Source organism: Arachis hypogaea, chromosome 17, assembly GCF_003086295.3.
Source record: "Arachis hypogaea cultivar Tifrunner chromosome 17, arahy.Tifrunner.gnm2.J5K5, whole genome shotgun sequence".
Lineage (NCBI taxonomy): Eukaryota > Viridiplantae > Streptophyta > Magnoliopsida > Fabales > Fabaceae > Arachis > Arachis hypogaea.
In genome coordinates, this window is record NC_092052.1 from 112,422,987 (window position 1) to 112,447,400 (window position 24,414).

The window sequence follows — 24,414 nt, forward strand, 5'->3', positions numbered from 1 at the left end:
AGAACGCCGCACAAGAACGCGGACACTACACCAAAAGATACTCCTCAACCTAACAAAAACAACAATTCATCAACTGTGGGAGCCATGGAGGCACTTCAAGATCGCTTAAAGCAACTCGAAAAAGAGGCGGAGCATCAATGAGAAGATGAGAAAAACCTACAAAGGGAAATAAGACGACGCCGGGAATTGGAGGACAAACTCCTAAAAATCGAAGCCGATCTCAAGGCCAAAGCTAATCGATCCTCTCATAAGGATAGCTCCCGCAAGGACCAAGATCCATTTACCAAGGAGATCATAAAGACCAAAATCCCAAAAGACTTTAAACTCCCGGATATGACTTTGTATGATGGCACTACAGATCCTGGCCATCATCTCAGCAATTTCAGAAGTAGAATGTACCTCACCGACGCCTCAGATGCAGTTCGCTACAAAGCCTTTCCAACTACTTTAACAAAGACAGCAATTAGATGGTTTGACAATCTACCTCCTAGGTCCATCTCAAGCTTCGACGACTTAGCCAAGAAGTTTCTGGCCAGATTCTCCATCCAAAAAGATAAGGCTAAACACGCCCCAAGTCTATTAGGAATCAAACAAAGAGATCGGAAAAGTCTTCGTAACTACATAGAAAGATTCAACAAAACATGCCTGGACATACAAAGCCTACCAACAGAGGCCGCCATTATGGGCCTCATCAATGGCCTGCGAGAAGGACCTTTTAGTCAATCTATATCGAAAAAATACCCCACATCTCTGAATGAAGTGCAGGAAGGAGCGGAGAAGTACATCAACATGGAAGAAAACTCTCGACTAGGAGAGACCTCAAAATCCGGATTCGCCTATCCCTCCCAGGATAAGGATAAAGAATCCAAAAAGAAAGAAGATTGACATGGGGAGTGTTCATACCCTGGGTCGAGTTATCCGACCCGGGATATTTAGCGACAAAGCGACCGACCTCTTTAGGTCAAACCATCCGACCTCTTCTCAAAGAGCTCGGCCAAATCGACAGAAAAGGCCAAAGAGGGCCCAAATCAAGGAACGCGACCCAACTCCAAAGGCCGCCCAGGCCTATAGAGAGAAGGGCGGTTCCCTTGAAGATAAGCTGACCTCACTCAAAGATAAGATAAGATAAGATAACTAACTTATCTTATCCAAAAAGGTCACTCCACACTACTGTAAATACACTGGAGCACCCATGTATAACTCATACTCTGATTCTACTAAAAACCTGTTTAATACCCTTACTAACTTAAGCACCGGAGTCCCTTGCAGGTACCACCACCCTCCGGTGACAACGGATCAGCAGTGCAGCAGTCCAACAAGTCAGATACGACCGCTCCGGCCACCATCCACCAGCCGGACACGTCATCTCCGACCAGTATAGAAGATCTCATCCGAGATCGACCTACAGTTTCAGGTAACCCTCGGAACATTGGCGCCGTTGCCGGAGAATCTGGAAGTCATCCCATCACCATGGCGGATGACCATGACAACGACCATGATTCAGATCTAGAAGATAGAACGCCGTACAAAAATGCGGAGACTACACCAAAAGATACCCCGAAATCTAACGGGGACAAAAACTCACCAAACCCGGGAGCTCTAGAGACGCTTCAAGATCGTTTAAAATAACTTGAAAAAGAAGCCCAACATCAGCGAGAAGCTGGGAAGGATCTACAAAGGGAGATAAGGCGGCACCGGGAATTAGAAGATAAACTTCTAAAACTCGAAGCCGATCTCAAAACCAAAGCTACTCGATCCATCCATGAGGACAGCTCTCGCAAGGATCAAGATCCATTCACTAGGGAGATCATGAAGACCAAAATCCCTAAAGAATTTAAACTCCCGGATATGCCTTTATATGATGGCACTACAGATCCTGGTCATTATCTCAGCAATTTCAGAAGTAGAATATACCTCACCGACGCCTCAGATGCAGTTCGCTGCAAAGCCTTTCTGACTACCTTAACAAAGACAGCGATAAGATGGTTCGACAATCTACCTCCTAGGTCCATCTCAAGCTTCGACGACTTAGCTAAGAAATTTCTAGCCAGATTCTCCATCCAAAAAGATAAGGCTAAGCACGCCCCACGTCTATTAGGAATCAAGCAAGGAGATCGGGAAAGTCTTCGCAACTACATGAAAAGATTCAACAAAACATGCCTGGACATAGAAAGCCTAGCAACAGAGGCCGCCATTATGGGCCTCATCAGTGGCTTACGAGAGGGACCTTTTAGCCAATCTATATCGAAAAAACATCCCGAATCTCTAAACAAAGTGCAAGAATGAGCAGAGAAGTACATCAACATGGAGGAAAACTCCTGACTAGGAGAGACCGCAAAATCCGGATTCACCTACCCCTCTCGGGATAAGGACAAGGAATCCAAAAAGAAGGAAGATCGACAAGGGGAGAAAATAAAAAAATATCACAATTACACCCCTCTTCGGGTGTCCCTTGTGGATGTCTACAGAGAAGTCTGCCACACTGAAAAAATACCCCCAGCTCGACCACTCAAAGGCAAAAAAGGAGGAGGAAATCAGACTGAATATTGTGAATACCATCGAATCCGTGGGCATTCTACCAACGAATGTTTTGATTTAAAGAACGTCATAGAAAAACTAGTAAGAGAAGGGAAATTAGATCGGTACCTGGCCACCCGAGACGATGAGCAAAGAAAAAGAAGAAGGGACGAAGATGTCGGACGAACCGCATGATCACCTCGTACACCAGAAAGACATGTCCACATGATACACGGCGGATTTGCGGGAGGAGGAATCTCCAAATCATCTCACAAAAGATATCTTAAAGAAGTATATCATGTTGAGGGGAAGGAGGAAGCATCCGACATCCCCGCAATTACTTTCACCAAAGAGGATGCAGTTAGTATAATCTCAAGAAACGATGATCCCATGGTCATCACTATTATATTGGCAAACGCAAATCTCCACCGCACATTAATAGACCAAGGGAGCTCCGCCGACATCTTATTCAAAACTGCCTTCGACAAGCTCGACCTAGAAGAAAAAGAACTTAGAGCATACCCAAACAACCTGTTCAGACTGGGAGACACCCCAGTTCAACCACTTGGATACATCTCACTACACACAACCTTCATAAAAGGAAACTAGTCAAGAACACTCAAGATAGACTACATCGTGGTCGACGTGAGTTCAGCCTACAACGCCTTAATAGGCCGGACAACATTGAATCAGCTCGGCGCAATAGTCTCAACTCCACATCTGTGCATGAAATTCCCAACTACAGAAGGGATAGTTACAATAAAAGCAGACCAAAAGATGGTGCGCCGCTGTTACAACGAAAGTCTAAACCTCAGAGGCAGAAGAGAAGAATTCCACACAATCGAACTCGGTGGAGTTCAGAGGCAGAAAGAACTCCGCCCACAACCTGAAGGTGAAGTAGAGAAAGTCCAGATCGGAGACATCCCAGACAAAACAACCAATATTAGTACGAGCCTAAAAGGAGATATAAAAGAATCACTCATACAGTTCTTACGAGATAACGTCAACCTCTTTGCATGGAAGGCTGCAGACATGTCAGGCATAGACCCCAAATTAATGTGCCACAAGTTGGCGGTCTATCCAGGATCTCGGCCGGTACAACAGAGACGAAGAAAGCTCGGACCAGAACGATCCTAAGCTGTGGAAGAGCAGGTACAAGCTCTACTGGAGGCAGGATTCATAAGAGAAGTCAAGTACCCACTATGGCTAACTAACGTCGTCTTGGTGAAAAAATAAAATGGGAAGTGGTGAATGTGCACCGACTACACTGATCTCAACAAAGCCTGCCCAAAAGATCCTTATCCACTCCCAAGTATTGATGCTCTGGTAGATGCATCCTCCGGATATAAATACCTCTCGTTTATGGACGCATATTCGGGATACAATCAAATCCCAATGTATCCACCTGACCAAGAAAAAACTTCATTTTTAACCCTAAAAGCAAACTATTGCTACATCGCCATGCCTTTTGGTCTTAAAAACGTGGGAGCTACTTACCAGAGATTAATGAATAAAGTCTTCACGGATCATATCGGAAAAATCATAGAAGTCTACGTGGACGACATGTTAATAAAGACACAAAGTGAAGAGACGTTGCTGTTCGACCTCGCCCAAGTATTCGACACCATAAGAAGACATGGCATGCGACTTAATCCTGCAAAGTGCACCTTCACAGTAGAAGCTGGCAAATTCCTGGGTTTCATGCTCACACAAAGAGGAATTGAGGCAAATCTGGATAAATGCGGGGCCATACTTAACATGAAGAGTCTGACTTGTGTCAAAGAAGTACAACAACTCAACGGAAGGTTAGCAGCCTTGTCCAGATTCCTAGCCGGGTCGGCAATAAGATCTCTCCCCTTCTACGCCACTCTAAGGAAAGGGAAGAAGTTTGAATGGACCGCCGAGTGCGAGCAAGCCTTCCAAGATTTCAAAAGATTCTTGGGACAACCACTTATCCTATCTCGACCACGAGAAGGAGAACCACTCATATTATACCTCGCGGTAGGAAGTCGGGCAGTAGCCTCAGCATTAGTTCGAGAAGACGACAGTGGGCAACAACCCATATACTTCATTTGTAAAGCATTACAAGGATCCGAGTTGAACTACCAAAAAATAGAAAAATTTGCCTACGCACTCATACTGACATCTCGACGACTTCGTTCATACTTCCAGGCTCACACCATTAAGGTTCGGACCAACCAGCCTATAAAAGGAATTTTACAGAAAACAGACCTAGCAGGTAGAATCTTGCAATGTGCAATCGAGTTGTCCGAATTTGATCTTCAATATGAAGCTCGAACAGCCATCAAATCACAATACCTGGCCGACTTTATTGCAGAATTTACAGACACCCCGGAACTCCGCACAAAATGGAATCTCTATGTGGATGGTTCCTCCAATAAAACTGGAAGCGGCACGGGTGTGATAATTGAAAGCGACCAAGGGACCCAAATCGAACTCTCCCTCAAATTCGGGTTCCCCACCTCAAATAACCAAGCGAAATATGAGGCACTACTAGCTAGTTTGAAGATGGCTAGGGAGGTTGGAGCTCAAAAGCTTATCATCTTCAGCGACTCACAAGTAGTCACTTCACAAATAACAGGGAGTTACCAAGCCAAGGATCCCACCATGAAAAAGTACTTGGATAAAACCAGGGAACAGCTCAGACAACTCGGGGAATATGAGATCCGCCACATACCCGCGAACAAAATGCCCGAGCTGATGCACTCTCAAAGCTAGCCAGCACCAAACCAGGGGGCAACAATAGAAGCCTCATCCAGAAAATGCTGCAAAACCCATCAATCTCGGAAGAGGAAAAAGTCCTAGCCATAACAGGCGTGGATCAAGGATGGATGACTCCCATAATCAACTACCTCAAAACAGAAATGCTTCCTACAGATGAAAAGAAGGCAAAAAGGTTAAATCGGGAGGCACAATACTACACTATCATAAACAATACCCTATACAAAAGAGGGATTTCAATACCATTGTTAAAATGTGTACCGACTTCCAACACAAAAGAAGTCCTAGAAGAGATACATAGTGGCACCTGTGGCAATCACCTCGGAGCGCAATCACTTACCAAAAAAGTACTCCGGATAGGGTTTTATTGGCCAACTCTACAAAAAGAAGCCACGGAGTTCGTAAAGACATGTACACCATATTAGAAACATGCTAACTTTCACATCGCCCCGCCAGAGAAACTCATCAGCGTGACCTCACTTTGGCCATTCGCAAAATGGGGACTCGACCTTTATCGGACCCTTCCCTTAGGGATCGGGACAAGTTAAATTCCTCATAGTAGAGGTAGACTATTTCATAAAGTGGATCGAGGCAGAACCCCTAGCTAATGCCACTGCTCAAAGAAGTAAAAAATTCCTATATAGGAACATTGTCACAAGGTTCGGGGTTCCGTACTCCATCACCACAGACAATGACAGTCAATTCACAGATGCAGGCTTCAGAAAGCTAGTGGCCGACCTGAACATAAAACACCAGTTCACTTTCGTAGAACATTCCCAAGCCAATGGACAAGCCGAAGCTGCCAACAAAGTCATACTGGCGGGGTTCAAGCGAAGATTACAGGACACAAAGGGAGCCTGGGCTGAAGAACTCCCACAAGTCCTGTGGGCATATCGAACGACACCGCATTCCACCACAAAGGAATCACCCTTCCGATTAGCGTACGGAATAGAGGCAATGATCCCAGTGGAGATTGAAGAAGGGTCGCCTAGAGTGATCCACTATAATGAAGAAGCCAACTCCCAACTTCAAAGGGAAGAACTCGACCTACTCCCAGAAGTCCAAGAAAGAGTTCAAATAAGGGAAGAGGCATTAAAACGACGAATGGCTTCGAGATACAATCAAAGGGTGGTTCCACGAGGATTATCTGAGAATGACCTCGTCCTAATCCGAAATGATATCGGAACAACTCGACCTGGAGAAAGAAAGCTGGCAGCAAACTGGAAGGGACCCTACTGAGTCATAGAAGTACTTGGAAAGGGCTACTACAGACTGTCCGAACTCGATTGTCGAGAGTTTCCTAGGTCATGGCACGCCTGCAACCTAAGAAGGTACTATAGTTAGGGACAATAAAGGATCTTAGGATATGGCGCACTCTTTTTCCTGAAAAGGTTTTCTAATGAGGCACCAAGCCAAGACCTATAAATTGCTCGACTTAGAGGGATAAAGTTCCCACATGTATATATTTGTATTTTCTTTTGAATAAAATCTATTCAGATCTTCTACAAATGCTCAAGACGCATTAATCTGAAATATTCATCGTCCGATTACAGAGCTACAGATCGGCAGAAAGTGAAAATCAAATTCACTGGACGATCACGATAAAGACCAACAGATATGAAAACCAAATTCATTAAAAGGTCGACCAAACGAGTATTAAACCCAATTTCTACAAAACTGGCAAAGATGAAAACAGAATAATGCAAGAAGTTATCGAAAGTGATCCATAGAAAGGACCTGACGAGGTCTTAATAAAATGGATTGCTAAAAAATAACTTAAAGAATGGCCGACGTAAAGAAGTCGGACCAGTCACAATAACCAAAGTTATAAGTAAATCCCTGGAAAGAGGTCTAGCTAACCCTATAAAAGAGGATTGTAGCTAACCCTATAAAAGAGGATTGCTATAACTTATAAGAGATCGACATGACGAAGTCGGTCTCCTACAAACAAGTTATAAAATTAATCCCTGAAAGAGACCTGAACAAGGTCCAAGAAAAAGGATTACAAAAATAACTTAGAAGGGCCCGACATGATGACGTCGGCCCGAAATATAAAAGTCATAAAAGTAATCCCTGAAAGAGACCTGAACAAGGTCCAAGAAAGAGGATTACAAAAATAACTTAGAAGGGCCCGACATGATGAAGTCGGCCCGAAATATAAAAGTTATAAAAGTAATCCCTGAAAGAGACCTGAACAAGGTCCAAGAAAGAGGATTACAAAAATAACTTAGAAGGGCCCGACATGATGAAGTCGGCTCGAAAAAGGTTACAAAAGTAATTACGGAAGGAGACCTAAACCAGGTCCCAAAAAAGAATGGATATTAACAACAACTCGGACAAAGCCGACATGACGAAATCGGCCTCTCGAAAACCTTGGTGGTATACAAAGTAATTCCTAATAAAGACCTGAACAAGGTCCAGACAAAACGAGTTACTAGAAATAACATCAGGCAAAAGCGCAAAGGAATCAAGCCAGTCCAAAGAGGTCAGACAACAAAAATTCCGACACTCCCAAAACCTAAAAAGGTACTAAAACGAGTGCAGACAGATATGTTACGAAAAATACAAGTTATAATAACAAAATCAAGAGACTACCAAAACTAGCCCCAAGAGCTTGGAAATTACTTTGTTTTCTAAAATAAAGTTGCTAAACAAGCAACTAGGAATGTAGCAAAAGTCAGAACCACCATTTACAAAATATAGAGTTCAAAAAGCCCACAAACCGGGCTATTCACACAAACATCTAGAAAATTCATTGAGGATCCAAAGTCTTCTCAGCAGCACGGGGTGAAGGAGGGCGAGTCTGAAGAGGCACTGCATCCACTGTCCCGTCATCCCTGTTTAAGATTTGGTGATCCAGTTCCGATTCAGGATGACCAGCCTCGGATGAAGGAGCCGAAGAAGTCGGCCCAACAGCAGTCTTGACGGCATGCACATGAGGTGGTTCAACATCATCGTCATCAGGGTCGTCAGGGACAATCTTGCCATCCTTTACAACATTATCCAAGCTGAAGAGAGTAAGGTCGACCTCGGGTGCAAGAACTCGAACCTGCTCCTTCAGGTTCTCATAAGCAGCATTTACGCTGCCTACAAGGTGACCCTGGAGCTCGACATAATCAACTCGGGCAGACTCCAACTCCTCCCTGAGACGCATCACTTCCCTGTAGGCCGTAACATAGCTATCCTTGTGCCTCAATGCTATATCTTTGGCCAACCTCACAGAAGCCGCCAAGGCAATAGAACTAGCCTTCTCGACCTCCAATTCCTTCTCCAGCTTCGTCACTTTCACTTGGAGCTCCTCCTTCAAACCCTTCATCCGGTCGAACTCTTGCTTAGCCTCCTCCATAAAGCCTTTGGTAGCATGAAGAGGGAGGTCTTGGGCAGTTCGGTACAGGGAAGCTCCCATATGTGCCATCTTGACGCTACTCCGAGTAATAAAGTCCAAATGGCGAAGGAGAGAGACATCGTCAGTAGGAATGGTACTATAAGGACCAATCTGCTGATCGACAAACTCCACCGCGTCAAAGTCAGGGGAATTAAGGTTGAAAGACTCAGTTGTCTTTTGTTTTTTGTTTGGAGGAGCACCAGAGGCAACAGCAGAAGACTGTGCAGGATCCGCCAAGCGGACTCGAGGAGTAGGGATCATTCTCCTCGGTCCAGGAGAGCTCGGCACGAACGGTTTCGATGTTGTTTGAGAAGACCCTTCCCCATCTGTCTTGGTCGAGATGTTCTGAGCTGTAGTAGCCTTTCTCACCTTCTTGAAAGCTTTCATCGCATCATTATTCTTGGCCATATCTGTAAAAATGAAAACCAGAAATTTTACAGACTAGGAAAGAAGAAGGAAGCAAAGTAAAGCAAGAAGCAATATATATCAAGTAATACCCAATGCAGTTCGGACAAGGGAGGGGTCCCCCCAAAGATTTTTTAGTATCCAGATGAGGAGATTCGCCCCAAAGGTCCTCCAAAACTGTTACAAAGGCCTGTTCAATCTCATCGAGCATTTCCCACGTATATCGGGATACTACTACATTCTGCTGCCAGTGCACAGGGAAAGATGGCTCATCATTCGCTTCCAGAAAAAAGGGACGAACTCCCTCAACAGCTCGAACCTTGAAAAAATAATTCTTGAAGTCTCTAAAGGACTCGTCATACATGGTAAAAACCTTATGTCCCTGTGCATATCTAAAAGAAACCAACGAGGCTTTCTTTTTTGAAGAAATCCTGGGTTTAGTTAAAACGAACAAATAAAGAAAAAAAGTTTGAGAAGGGGTAACATCCAAAACTCGGCAAAGAAGCTGAAAAATCTTAATAAAGCCCCAGGAGTTCGGATGAAGCTACATTACATGACCACAACAAATCAGTCTCAAAGGAAGTGAAGGGAAAAGTGATATCCAACTAGCTGAAAAAATAGTCGTAAGCATAAAAGAAAGGGCACTCCCCCTGAGTCAGGGCAGGGAAGCAGACCCTCTCCTCGGAGTCAGGTGCTATCAATTCATAATTCCTCTCTTGATCTCTACTCTTACAGAGGCAGTGATGTTTTCTAAGCTCTACGCAAAATTCAGAATTGGCTAAAGAAACACACAGCAACACAAGGGAGTCCAACCAATCAGACATCCCCTCAGGAACCTTAGAAGACGCGTCGACAATATTTTTGCGGGAAGACATGGCCAACTAGTCCTACAAATAAGAAAAGAAGATTGGATTACTAAAAAACATCTCGGACGAAACCAAAATAACTCGGCCAACATAACCCATCGCAATACAAGCAACAAAAGCAAAGCCCCAGGATCCACATCAAAAAAGATCCAGGGGCATCCTTTGGAGGCATTTAACAGGAGAAGGATTCAGGAAAACCTACAAGCTCACATACATCCTAACAGGAAAACAATAAACCCTTTTTTTTAATCTGCAACTAAAGCGACACTCCGAAAAGAAAGTTACGAGCCACAAATCGAGCAAAGTCATCCCAATAAACTACATTCCAGACTCACCATCCCAGTTTCAATCAACAAACGAAGCTACTAAGCAACAAAATATCATCAAAGATGCAACCTTGTCTTCAGAGAAATAAACCCCCCCAAACAAACGAAGTAAAGTCAAAACAAGCACCGATCTTCTTTTAAAAAGTTCAGCAGCAAGGAAAGCTACCAATAGGGCAAAAATCAAGGGGCAATCTTTGCAGAAGTAAACAAATGCAGTTTCCGAGTATAAAAAAACAACCAGAAGCAAAACATGCAAAGCCCTAAAAAGCCTCCACAGAAGTACTAGGAGTACGCATAAAGATGAAAAGGAAGCCAAAAAATACATCACAGTGACGAAAAAACACAAGACTACAAAAAGGTTCAAGCTTTCCAACATATATTCAGAATCAAAGCTTTACCAGAAAAATGATGAGAACAAGAAGTAAGAAAAAGCCAACCTGGAAAAAGCAGAAAGCTTTGAGAGAAAGTTGAAGAGATGAACAGAATCCGGAATCGCCCTTCCACAGCCAGAAAAAAGCAATAACCAAGCAATGTCGCAGGGAAAGAGGCAAAAACTACAAACTCCAGGCGAAAACAGAAAGAGAGAAAGAACAGGGAAGTTACAGAGAAGAGAAACCATTTTTCTGAATGTGAAATTCAAAATAAAGAGGCTAAGAGAAACGAGGCAATTAAAACAAATTAATGAGGGTATTAAAACCCTCGCACATTCCCAAGGATAAAAGCGCTAATGCAAAAGGGCGCGCTTTCAGAAGAGGAAAGGAAAACGTTCCGTATTCAAAAAGGAGAACTCTACAAAGATGAAGTTGACAAAATGCTCGAGTTCGGCTTCACCAGAGAAGGATCGAAGTAAAAAGACTCGACCTCAAAAGAAAGACCGAGCTCGAGCAGGGGCACTTTTCATACCCTGGGTCGAGTTATCCGACCCGGGATGTTTAGCGACAAAGCGACCGACCTCTTCTCAAAGAGCTCGGCCAAATCGACAGAAAAGCCCAAAGAGGGCCCAAATCAAGGAACGCGACCCAAATCCAAAGGCCGCCCAGGCCTACAGAGAGAAAGGCGGTTCCCTTGAAGATAAGCTGACCTCACTCAAAGATAAGATAAGATAAGATAACTAACTTATCTTATCCAAAAAGGTCACTCCACACTACTATAAATACACTGGAGCACCCAGGTATAACTCATACTCTGATTCTACTAAAAACCTGCTTAATACCCTTGTTAACTTAAGCATCGGAGTCCCTTGCAGGTACCACCACCCTCCGGTGACAACGGATCAGCTGTGCAGTAGTCCAACAAGTCAGACACGACCGCTCCGGCCACCATCCACCAGCCGGACACGTCATCTCTGACCAGTATAGAAGATCTCATCCGAGATCGACCTACAGTTTCATGTAACACTCGGAAAAGGGAGAAAAACAAAAAATATCACAATTACACCCCTCTTCGGGTGTCCCTTGTGGATGTCTACAGAGAAGTCTGCCACACTGAAAAAATATCCCCAGCTCGACCACTCAAAGGCAAAAAAGGAGGAGGAAATCAAACTGAATATTGCGAATACCATCGAATTCGTGGGCATTCTACCAACGAATGTTTTGACTTAAAGAATGTCATAGAAAAACTAGTAAGAGAAGGGAAATTAGATCGGTATCTGGCTACTCGGGACGATGAGCAAAGAAAAAGAAGAAGGGACGAAGATGTTGGACGAACCGAGCGATCACCTCGTACACCAGAAAGACACGTCCATATGATACATGGAGGGTTTGCAGGAGGAGGAATCTCCAAATCATTTCGCAAAAGATATCTTAAAGAAGTTTATCATGTTGAAGGAAAGGAGGAAGCACCCGACATCCCTGCAATTACTTTCACCAAAGAAGACGCATCCGGTATTGTTCCGAGGGTTACCTGAAACTATAGGTCGATCTCGGACGAGATCCTCAATGATGGTCGGAACCGATGTGTCCGGCTGGTGAATGGAGGCCAGAGCTGGTACGTCCGACTTGTTTGGATTTGGACGTGCTGCTAATCCTCTGTCACCGAAGGGTGGGGGGTACCTGCAAGAGACTCCGATGCTTAAGTTAGCATGGGTATTAAACAGGTGTTATGTAGAATCAGAATATGAGTTATATCTGGGTGCTCCAGTGTATTTATAGTAGTGTGAAGTGACCTTCTTAGATAAGATAAGTTAGTTATCTTATCTTATCTTTATCTTTGGGTGAGGTAAGCTTATCTTCAACGGAACCGCCCTTCTCTCTGTAGCCTTGAGCCGCCTTTGGATTTGGGCTGTGTTCCTTGAGTTGGGCCCTTTTTGGGCTTTCCTGTCGATTTGGCCGACCTCTTTTGGAGAGAGGTCGGATAGTCTGACCTGAAGAGGTCGGTCGCTTCATCTCCAATCATCCCAAGTCGGATAGCTCGACTCAGGGTATGAACAGTGCCCCTGCTTGAGCTCGGTCTTCTTTAGTTTTGGGGACGAGTCTTTGACTTCGGTCCTTTTTTAATGAAGCCGAACTCAAGCATTTTGTCGATTTCTTTGTAGTAGCTTTTGAATGTAGAACGTTTTCCTTCAAAAAGCGCGCGCTTTTGTATTAGCGCTTTGTCCTGGGGAACGTGCGAGGGTTTAATACCCTAATTAATTAGTATTAATTGCCCCGTTTTTCCTTTGGCTCTTTATTTTGATTTTTGAAAACTCAGAAATGGTTTCTCTTCTTTGCTCTTTCGTAACTTCTTCACCATTTTCCTCCGTTTTTCTCGTTCTCTATTTTTCGCCTACGTTTCTTCTTTTCCTGCGTTGCGGCGTCGCTTGGCGATTCTCGGGACAACTTTCATTTTTATATCTCCTTCTTTCCTTTGAAGCTTTTCTCTTCTCCAGGTGAGTTCCATTCGTACTTTCTTTCTCTTTCGCTGCTTTGGCTTTTTGTGATTAAGTTGCGATTTTGCTTTGAGGGAAGTTTGGATCTTTCTGCTTTTACTGTGCCTGGTTACTGTCGTAATGCGTGCTCTGAAGTTTCTTCATCCTTTTGTATGAATCTTTTCGCCTTTCCTATTACTTTAATGTGCTTAGGGTTTCTGCATGTTATTTCTCGTTTGTGCTTTTGATGATTTCTGTTTGGTATGCTTGGTGTTGGTGCTTGTTCTTTGCTGATGATTTTTTACTTGATTTCGAAAAAGTTTGCGCCTTTCCGCTTGGCCATTTCTGATAAACTGTAGAAATAGTGCTTTCTTCTGATAAACTGTATGATAGTGGACCTTTTGCATTTTCGCTTTCTTTTGTTTTCTTTCTGGATTTTATTTTGATGAGTGCTGGGATGTAGGCCGTAGAAATAACTTGAAAACCTTGCTTGTTTACTGCCTCCAAGGGATGCCCCAAGACCTTTGTCTTGAGTCTTGGGGTTTTCCCTTTTTGTTTATCCGCCCGTCGAGATGTTTTGCCCTCTGTCCGAGATGTTTTTGAGTAATCCATTCTTCTTTTCTTTTTGTAGGATTTAGTTGACCTCATGTCTTCCCGAAATAACGTTGTCGAAATGCCTTCCCAGGTTCTCGCTGGTATGGCTGATTGGGTGGACTCCATGGTTCTTATGTGTGTCTCACTGGTTGATTCTGAATTTTGTACTCAGCTTAGGCAGTTTCACAGTGTCTGTAGTAATTCTGGTGATGAGAAGAACTATGAACTTGTCCCTCCCTCTTCTGACGAGAGAGTCTGCTTTTCGACTCGAGTTGTTGATGGTCGCCCTTTCTTTTATGCTTATGATTTTTTCTTTGGTCAGCTGGGTGGTGCACGAAATTTTGATCTCCAGGCTCGAACAAATCCTGGTAATGGCTCCAAAGCTTGGTGCTCTGATCTTAATTCATAATTGTCACAACTTCGATACAACTAACCAGCAAGTGCACTGGGTCGTCCAAGTAATACCTTACGTGAGTAAGGGTCGAATCCCACGGAGATTGTTGGTATGAAGCAAGCTATGGTCACCTTGTAAATCTCAGTCAGGCAGATATAAAGTGATAATGGTGTTTTCGAATATTATATAATAAAATAGGGATAGAGATACTTATGTAAATCATTGGTAGGAATTTCAGATAAGCGAATGGAGATGCTTTTCGTTCCTCTGAACCTCTGCTTTCCTGCTATCTTCATTCAATCAGTCTCACTCCTTTCCATGGCTGGCTTTATGTGATACATCACCACTGTCAATGGCTACTTTCGGTCATCTCTCGGGAAAATGATCCAATGCCCTGTCACGGCACGGCTAATCGTCTGGAGGCATCACCCTTGCCAATGGCTTCATCTTATCCTCTCAGTGAATAATATGCTCACGCACCCTGTCACGGCACGGCTATTCATCTGTCGGTTCTCGATCATGCTGGAATAGGATTTACTATCCTTTTGCGTTTGTCACTAACGCCCTGCAATCACGAGTTCGGAGCTCGTCACAGTCATTCAATCATTGAATCCTACTCGGAATACCACAGACAAGGTTTAGACTTTCCGGATTCTCTTGAATGCCGCCATCATTCTAGCGTACGCCACGAAGATTCTGATTAGGAGATCTAAGAGATATTCATTCTAGCTTAATTCATGTAGAACAGAAGTGTTTGTCAGGCACGCGTTTATAAGGGAGAAGGATGATGAGCGTCACACATAATCATCACCTTCATCACGTTCTTGGGTGCGAATGGATATCTTAGAAGAGAAATAAGAAGAATTGAATAGAAAACAGTAGTACTTTGCATTAATCTTTGAGGAACAGCAGAGCTCCACACCTTAATCTATGGAGTGTAGAAACTCTACTGTTGAAAATACATAAGTGAAGGTCCAGGCATGGCCGAGATGGCCAGCCCCCTAAAACGTGATCACAGGATCAAAATACAATCCAGGATGGTCTAAAAGACTAGTAAAAGGTCCTATTTATAATAAACTAGTCACTAGGGTTTACATGAGTAAGTAATTGATGCATAAATCCACTTTCTGGGCCCACTTGGTGTGTGTTTGGGCTGAGCCTGAGTGTTGCACGTGCAGAGGCCATTTGTGGAGTTGAACGCCAGTTTCTGTGCCAGTTTGGGCGTTCAACTTTGGTTTTGGATCCTTTTTTGGCGCTGGACGCCAGATTTGGGCAGAAGGCTGGCGTTGAACGCCAGTTTACGTCATCTATTCTTGGCCAAAGTATGGACTATTATATATTTCTGGAAAGCCCTGGATGTCTACTTTCCAAGGCAATTGGAAGCGCGCCATTTCGAGTTTTGTAGCTCCAGAAAATCCACTTTGAGTGCAGGGAGGTCAGAATCCAACAGCATCAGCAGTCCTTCTTCAACCTCTGAATCTGATTTTTGCTCAAGTCCCTCAATTTCAGCCAGAAAATACCTGAAATCACAGAAAAACACACAAACTCATAGTAAAGTCCAGAAATGTGAATTTAACATAAAAACTAATGAAAACATCCCTAAAAGTAACTAGATCCTACTAAAAACATACTAAAAACAATGCCAAAAAGCGTATAAATTATCCGCTCATCACTGGGTATCACCCTTCCTTTTACCAAATTCGAAACCGACCTGTTATAGTCTTGTAATGTTGCCCCTTCTCAACTTCACCCCAATTCCTGGGGTTTTATAAAAATTTTTCAATTGCTGTGCGATGGTTTTGGTATTCCTGCTTCCCAATCTCTCTTTTTCTATCTGTTTGTCTTGACTAAGCCCGGTGTGGTAAAAAAGAAGTCGGCCTGGGTCTCCTTTCGTTCTACCCAGGGGAAGAAGATTTTTTCCATGTTTGACGAGTCGTTCCGTGATTTTAAAAACTACTTTTTCAAGGTCCGAGCTGTTGAAGGAGCTCGGCCCTTTTTTCTAGATGAGAATGACGAACCTGCTTTTTCCTTGGAATGGCAAAAAGATGTGAGAGTCTCCAGGTATTCGTGGGAAATGTTGGATGAGGCTGAGCGAGCCTTTGTGACTATCTTGGAAGAACGCTGGGGTTAACCTCCCCATCTTGACACAAAGAAATTTCTAACCAATCCTACTCTTCTTCAAACTGAACTGGGTATCTTGTGTTTCTTTTATTATTTTGTTTATGTTGCTTGTAGCTGTCCTTTCTGACTTATCCGACTTGTAGCTGAGTTTTCTGTTTTGTTTGCAGAGGCAATGAAGAATAATGAATCCATGAAAGCTTATAAGAGGGCACAGAGGGCGACTGCTGCCAGAAATGCTGCTGCCCAGGCGGCTGGGGAGGGATCTTCCCACGTGCGCGAGAAGCCATCGGTGCAGAGTTCCGCCGGGGTGAAGAAGGTGATCCCTACACCCCAAGTTCGTTTGGTAGATCCTCACGTCACCTCTGCTGCTCTTTCTGTTGCTCATCCCAATAAAAAACAAAAGATTGCTGAGCCCTTTGACCTCGATGCTCCTGATTTTAATGCTATTGAATTCGTGGATCAACAAATCGGTCCTTATGGCACTCTCTCCATGGACGATGTGTCCATCCTCCATCACTTGAAATTCATGGCCCGAAATCATGTGAAGATGGCGTACATGTCGGCTGCCATATATCGGACTGCTCAGAATCTCCCTCTCCACGCTACTAAAGCTTTTATGGAGGAGACAAAATAGGAGTTTGATCAGATGAAGGAGCTAAAGGAGGAGCTTGAGACAAAGGTAGCCAAGCTAGAGAAGGACTTGAAGAATGAAGAGGCGAGCTCTCAGTCATTGGCGGCTTCTTTGAGGTTGGCTGAGGACGCAGTCTTGATGCACAAGGAGAGTTACCTTTCATCTTATCGGGAAGTAATGCGCCTGAGGGGGGAGCTTGACAGTGTTCGGGAAGATTATGCTGAGCTCCAAAGTCATCTCGTTGGCAGCGTGACTGTTGCTTATGAGAACTTGAGGGAGCAAGTTCAGGTCATTGCTCCCGAGGCCGACCTCACCCTTTTTAGCCTGGATAATATTGTTAGGGATGGCAAGATTGTCCCTGATGATGAGGGTGATGATGATGATGTCGTTCCTCCTGTGTCTTCTACCAAAGTGCCGACCTCTTCGGTTTCTCCCGCTGTGCCCGACCCGGATTGCCAGATCCTGAATCGGGAAGATGGAACTGTGGATGCTGTGCCGATCCAGACTCGCCCTCCTTCTCCTTGTTCTGATGCTGCCAAGAAGGCTCCTGATGCTTGTTGATCTTTTCTTAAAATTTGTGTAGTTGGCCCAGCTTGTGGGCTTTTTTAGAACTCTTTTATTTATTTGCTGATACTTCTTAGTTGCTTTATCTAGCAACTTTTATTTTGAAAAACAAACAATAGCTCGCTATCTTTTTTATAATAGTTTTTGGTGGCCTTTCGAGGCCTTATAACTCTGTAAAAAGTAGTTTTTTGACTAGGCATCTTTTCTGTTTTCTGCTGATGTCGAAATCTTGCGGCTCGACCTCCTTGGGTTGTTTTTGTTATGTTATTTGTAGCTTGAATCCTTTGAGGTCGTGGTTGTGGGGGTCCAACTTGTTTCTTTGGTTTTCTTTGCTTTGTATGCTTTCTTAACGTTGGTCCCCTTCTAAGCTATTCTCGTAATCCTGTGTCTTGGACCTTTGCTAGGTCTCCTTCAGGGATTACTTTTATAACTTTTCAGTTGTAGGAGTCCGACTTTGTTAGGTCGGTCTCCTTTAAGTTATTTGTAGTCCTCTTTCTTGGATCTTTGTCAGATCTCTTTCAGGGACTACTTTGATAACTTTTAAGTAGTAGGAGTCCGACTTGGTTATACCGGTCTCCTTTAAGTTATTTTTTGTAGTCCTATTTCTTGGATCTTTGTCAGATCTCTTTCAGGGACTATTTTGATAACTTTTAAGTAGTAAGAGTCCGACTTGGTTATATCGGTCTCCTTTAAGTTATTTTTTGTAATCCTCTTTCTTGGACCTTTGTCAGGTCTCTTTAAGGGATTAATTTTATAACTTGTTAGTAGTAGGAGTCCGATTTCGTTATATCGGTCTCCTTTAAGTTATTTTTGTAATCCTCTTTCTTGGACCTTTGTCAGGTCTCTTTCAGGGATTACTTTTATAACTTTTCATTTTGGGCTGACTTTGTCATGTCGAGCCCTTCTAAGTTAAAGTAATCCTCTTTAATAGGGTTGGCCAGACCTCTTTCCAGGGTTTACTTATAACTTGGGTTGACTTGGTCCGACTTCTCAACGTCGGCCAGTCTTTAAGTTATTATTTTAGCAATCTGTAAGACCTCATCAGGTTCTTTTTTAGATCACTTTCGATAACTTCTTACATTATTCTGTGTTCACCTTTGCCGATTTGTAGAAAGTGGTTGTCGTCTCTATATCGTCCTTTGGGTGAATCGCGTTTTCACCTTTATCGGACGGTTGTCTTTATCATGATCGTGCAGTGAAATTGTTTTTCACTTTCTGCCGATCTGTTGCTTTATAATCGGACGATGAATGCTTCAGATTAATGCGTCTTGAAATCTTTGTAGAATATCTAAAATATATTTTATTTAAAGGAAAAATGCAAATATATACATATGGGATTTGTCTGAGTCTCAACTTGGTGCCTCGTTAAAAAACCTTTTCAGGAAAAAGAGTGCATCCAATGATGAGATCTTTTATCTTTTCTAACTGTAGTACCTTCTGAGGTTGCAGGCGTGCCATGAACTGGGAAGCTCTCGTCCATCGAGTTCAGACAGTCTGTAGTAGCCCTTTCCAAGTACTTCTACAACTCGGTAGGGTCCTTTCCAGTTTGCTGCCAGCTTTCCCTCTCCTGGTCGAGTTGTTCCGATATCATTTCGGATTAGGATGAGATCATTTTCTGCAAAACTTCTCGGCACTACCTTTTGATTATATCTGGAAGCCATTCGGCGTTTTAGAGCTTCTTCCCTGATTCGAGCTCTTTCTTGGATTTCGGGTAATAAGTCGAGCTCTTCTCTCTAAAGTTGGGAGTTTGCTCCCTCATTGTAGTGAACTACTCTGGGTGACCCTTCCTCAATCTCTACTGGAATCATCGCCTCTATTCCGTATGCTAATCGGAAGGGGGATTCCTTCGTGGTGGAATGTGGCGTTGTTCGATATGCCCACAGGACCTGTGGAAGCTCTTCTGCCCAGGCTCCTTTTGCATCTTGTAATCTCCATTTTAATCCGGCCAATATGACTTTGTTAGCAGCTTCGGCCTGCCCATTGGCTTGTGGATGTTCGACGGAGGTGTACTGGTGCTTTATATTCAAGTCGGCTACTAGTTTTCTAAAGCCTGCATCTGTGAATTGAGTGCCATTGTCTGTGGTTATTGAATATGGAACCCTGAACCTTGTGACAATGTTTCTATATAAGAATTTCTGGCTTTTTTGAGCGGTGGCATTGGCCAGGGGCTCTACCTCGATCTACTTTGTAAAGTAATCTACCCCTACTATGAGGAATTTAACTTGTCCTGATCCCTGTGGGAATGGGCCGAGAAGATCGAGTCCCCATTTTGCAAACGGCCAAGGCGAGGTCACGCTGATGAGCTCTTCTGGCGGGGCGATGTGAAAGTTGGCATGTTTCTGACATGGTGGGCATGTCTTTACAAATTCTGTGGCTTCTTTCTGTAGAGTTGGCCAATAAAATCTCGCCCGGAGTACTTTTTTGGCGAGAGCTCGTGCTCCGAGATGATTGCCACAAATACCGCCGTGTATTTCTTCTAGCACTTCCTTTGTGTTGGAGGTTGGCACACATTTTAGTAAAGGTGTTGAGATTCCTCTTTTGTACAGGATGTTGTTTATGATGGTGTAGTACTGTGCCTCTCTTTTTAACCTCTTTGCCTCCTTTTCTTCTGTGGGGAGTGTTCCTGTTCTGAGGTAGTTGGCTATAGGGGTCATCCATCCTTGGTCCTGACTTGTTATGGTCAAGACTTTTTCCTCTTCTGAGATTGACGAGTTCTGCAACATTTCCTGGATGAGGCTTCTATTGTTACCCCCTGGTTTGGTGCTGGCTAGTTTTGAGAGTGCATCAGCTCGGGTATTTTGTTCGCGGGGTATGTGGCAGATCTTATACTCCCCAACTTGTTCGAGCTGTTCCTTGGTTTTATCCAAATACTTTTTCATGGTGGGATCTTTGGCTTGGTAGCTCCCTGTTATTTGTGATGTGACCACTTGTGAATCGCTGTAAATGTTGAGTTTTTAAGCTCCGACCTCTTTAGCCAGCTTCAAACCAGCTAATAACGCTTCATATTCCGCCTGGTTGTTTGAGGCCGGGAACCCGAACTTGAGGGAGAGCTCAACCTGGGTTCCTTGGTTGCTTTCTATTATCACGCCCGCACCGCTTCCAGTTTTATTTGAAGAACCGTCCACATAAAGATTCCATTCTGTGGGGGTTTCTAGGGCATCTGTGAATTCTGCGATGAAATCGGCCAGATACTGTGATTTGATGGCCGTTCGAGCTTCATATTTGAGGTCAAACTATGACAACTCGACTGCCCATTGTAGGATTCTGCCTGCTAAATCTATTTTCTGCAATATTCTTTTTATGGGCTGGTTAGTTCGAACCTTAATGGTGTGAGCCTGGAAGTACGGGCGGAGTCGTCGAGATGTTAGGATAAGAGTATAGGCAAATTTTTCTATTTTCTAGTAGTTCAGTTCGGATCCCTGTAGTGCCTTGCTAATGAAGTAGACGGGTTGTTGCCCATTTTCGTCTTCTCTGACTAGTACTGAGGCTATTGCCCGGCTCCCTACTGCGAGATATAATATGAGCGGTTCTCTTTCTCGTGGTCGAGATAGGATAGGTGGCCGTCCTAAGAATTCCTTGAAGTCTTTGAAGGCTTGCTCACATTTTGTCATCCATTTGAACTGTTTTCCCTTTCTTAGAGTGGCATAGAAGGGGAGAGATCTTATCGTAGCTCCTGCTAAGAATCGGGATAGGGCGGCCAGTCTCCCGTTGAGTTGTTGTACTTCTTTGACACAGGTTGGGGTCTTCATGTTGAGTATGGCTTGACATTTGTCTGGATTTGCTTCAATTCCCCTTTGTGTGAGCATGAAACCTAAGAATTTGCCTGCTTCTACTGCGAAGGTACATTTTGCGGGATTGAGTCGCATGTTGTGTTTCCTTATGGTGTCAAACACTTGAGCCAAGTCGGATAATAATGTATCTTCGGTTTGCGTTTTTATCAACATGTCGTCCACATAAACTTCCATAATTTTTCCGATGTGATCTGAGAAGACTTTATTCATTAACCTTTGATAAGTAGCTCCTGCGTTCTTGAGACCGAAAGGCATCACGATGTAGCAGTAGTTTGCCTTTGGTGTTAAGAACGAGGTCTTTTCCTGATCTGGTGGGTACACGGGGATTTGGTTGTATCTCGAGTATGCGTCCATAAACGAGAGATATTTATATCCAGAGGAAGCATCTACCAAAGCGTCAATGCTTGGAAGTGGGTATGGGTCTTTTGGACAAGCTTTGTTGAGATCGGTGTAATCGGTGCACATTCGCCACTTCCCATTTGACTTTTTCACCAAGACGACGTTGGCTAGCCATAGTGGGTACTTGACTTCTTTTATAAATCCGGCTTCCATCAGTGCTTGTACTTGCTCTTCCACAGCCTGGAATCGCTCTGGCCCAAGCTTTCTTCGTCTCTGTTGCACCGGTCGAGATCCTGGATAGACCGCCAACTTGTGGCACATTAGCTTAGGGTCTATGCCTGGCATGTCCGCGGCTTTCCATGCGAAGAGATCGACATTATCTCGTAAGAATTGTATTAGCAATTCTTTTAATCCTCCTTTGAGGATTGTGCCGATATTAGTTGTTTTTTCCGAGGTGTCCCCGATCTGAATTTTTTCTATCTCACCTTCTGGTTGGGGGCGAAGATCTTCTCGTCGTTGAACTCTGCCCAACTCGATTGCGTGGAACTCTTCTCCTTTGCCTCTGAGGTTTAGGCTTTCGTTATAACAGCGACGTGCCATCTTTTGGTCAGCTTTTATCGTGGCTATCACTTTTGGCGTTGGGAACTTCATACATAGGTGTGGGGTCGAGACTATTGCGCCGAGTTGGTTGAGTGTTGTCCGACCTATGAGAGCATTGTAAGCTGAACTTACATTGACTACGATGTATTCTATTTTGAGGGTCCTGGATTGGTCTCCTTTTCCGAAGGTTGTATGTAGTGATATATATCCTAGTGGTCGAACCGGGGTATCTCCTAACCCGAACAGACTGTTTGGATATGCCTTAAGTTCTTTTTCTTCTAAGCCGAGTTTATCAAAGGCTGTCTTGAATAATATGTCGGCAGAACTCCCTTGGTCTATTAAGGTGCGGTGTAGGTTGGCGTTTGCCAATATGATGGTGATGACCATGAGATCGTCGTGTCCTGTGATGATGCTGGACGCGTCCTCCTTAGTGAACGTTATCGCCGGGATGTTGAGTGCTTCCTCCTCTCCTTCGACATGACATACTTCTTTGAGATACCTTTTGCGGAAAGATTTGGAGATCCCTCCTGCTGCGAATCCGCCATGTATCATGTGGACGTGTCTTTCTGGTGTCCGAGGTGATCGTTCTGCTCGTTCGGTATCTTCATCCCTTCGTCTTTTTCTTTGATCATCATCTCGGGTGGCCAGGAATCGATCTAATTTTCCTTCCCTCACCAATTTTTCTATGATATTTTTCAAGTCGAAGCATTCGTTGGTGGCGTGTCCTCTGACCCGATGATATTCACAATATTCCTTCCGATTTTCTCCTCCTCTTTTTCCTTTGAGGGGCCATGCTGGGGGAATCTTTTCTGTATGGCAGACCTCTTTGTATTTCGACTAGGGATGCTCTGAGGGGAGTATAATTATGGTATTTTTTAATTTTCTCCCCTTGTCGGTCTTCTTTCTTTTTGTCTTTATCTCGGTAAAGGTTCCCAGATTTTGAGGTTTCTCCTAATCGAGCGTTTTCTTCCATGTTGATGTATTTTTCTGCTCGCTCCTGTACTTCGTCTAATGAGGTAGGGTACTTCTTTGATATAGATTGGCTAAATGGCCCCTCTCGTAGGCCATTGATGAGTCCCATGATGGCGGCCTCTGTTGGTAAGCTTTGTATGTCCATGCATGTTTTGTTGAATCTTTCCATGTAGTTGCGGAGGCTCTCCCGATCTCCTTGCTTGATCCCCAGTAGACTGGGAGCGTACTTGGCTTTGTCTTTCTGGATGGAGAATCTGGCCAGGAACTTTTTGGCCAGGTCGTCAAAGTTTGGGATGGACTTTGGGGGTAAGTTGTCGAACCATCGGATTGCTGTCTTTGTGAGAGTTGTTGGGAAAACTTTGCAGCGAACGGCGTCTGAGGCGTCGGTAAGGTACATTCTGCTTCTGAAATTGCTGAGATGATGGTTGGGATCTGTGGTGCCATCATATAAAGTCATATCTGGGAGTTTGAAGTCCTTTGGGATTTTGGTTTTCATGATCTCTCTGGTGAATGGATCCTGTTCTTTACGTGAGCTTTCCTCAGGAGTGATCCGAGGGGCCTTCGATTTGAGATTGGCTTCCAATTGCTGTAATTTTTCTTCCAATTCTCGATGTCGCCGTATCTCTCTTTGTAGATCCTTTCCGATTTCTCGTTGTTGTTGGGTTTCTTTTTCAAGTTGCTTCAAGTGATCTTGAAGTACTTCTATTTCCCCCGGGTTTGCTGGATTTTTGTCTCCGTTGGATTCCGGGGTGTCTTTTAGTGGGGTGTCCGTGTTTTTGTGTGGCGTTCTGTTTTCTAGATCTGAATCGTGATCGTTGTCATGGTTGTCCGCCATGGTGTTGGGATGACTTCCAGGTTCCCCGGCAACGGCGCCAATGTTCCGAGGGTTATCTGAAACTGTAGGTCGATCTCAGACGAGATCCTCAGTGATGGTCGGAACCGATGTGTCCGGCTGGTGAATGGAGGCCGGAGCTGGTACGTCCGACTTGTTTGGATTTGGACGTGCTGCTAATCCTCTGTCACCGAAGGGTGGGGGTACCTGCAAGAGACTCCGATGCTTAAGTTAGCATGGGTATTAAACAGGTGTTATGTAGAATCAGAATATGAGTTATACCTGGGTGCTCCAGTGTATTTATAGTAGTGTGAAGTGACCTTCTTAGATAAGATAAGTTAGTTATCTTATCTTATCTTTATCTTTGGGTGAGGTCAGCTTATCTTCAACAGAACCGCCCTTCTCTCTGTAGGCTTGAGCCGCCTTTGGATTTAGGCTGTGTTCCTTGAGTTGGGCCCTTTTTGAGCTTTCCTATCGATTTGGCCGACCT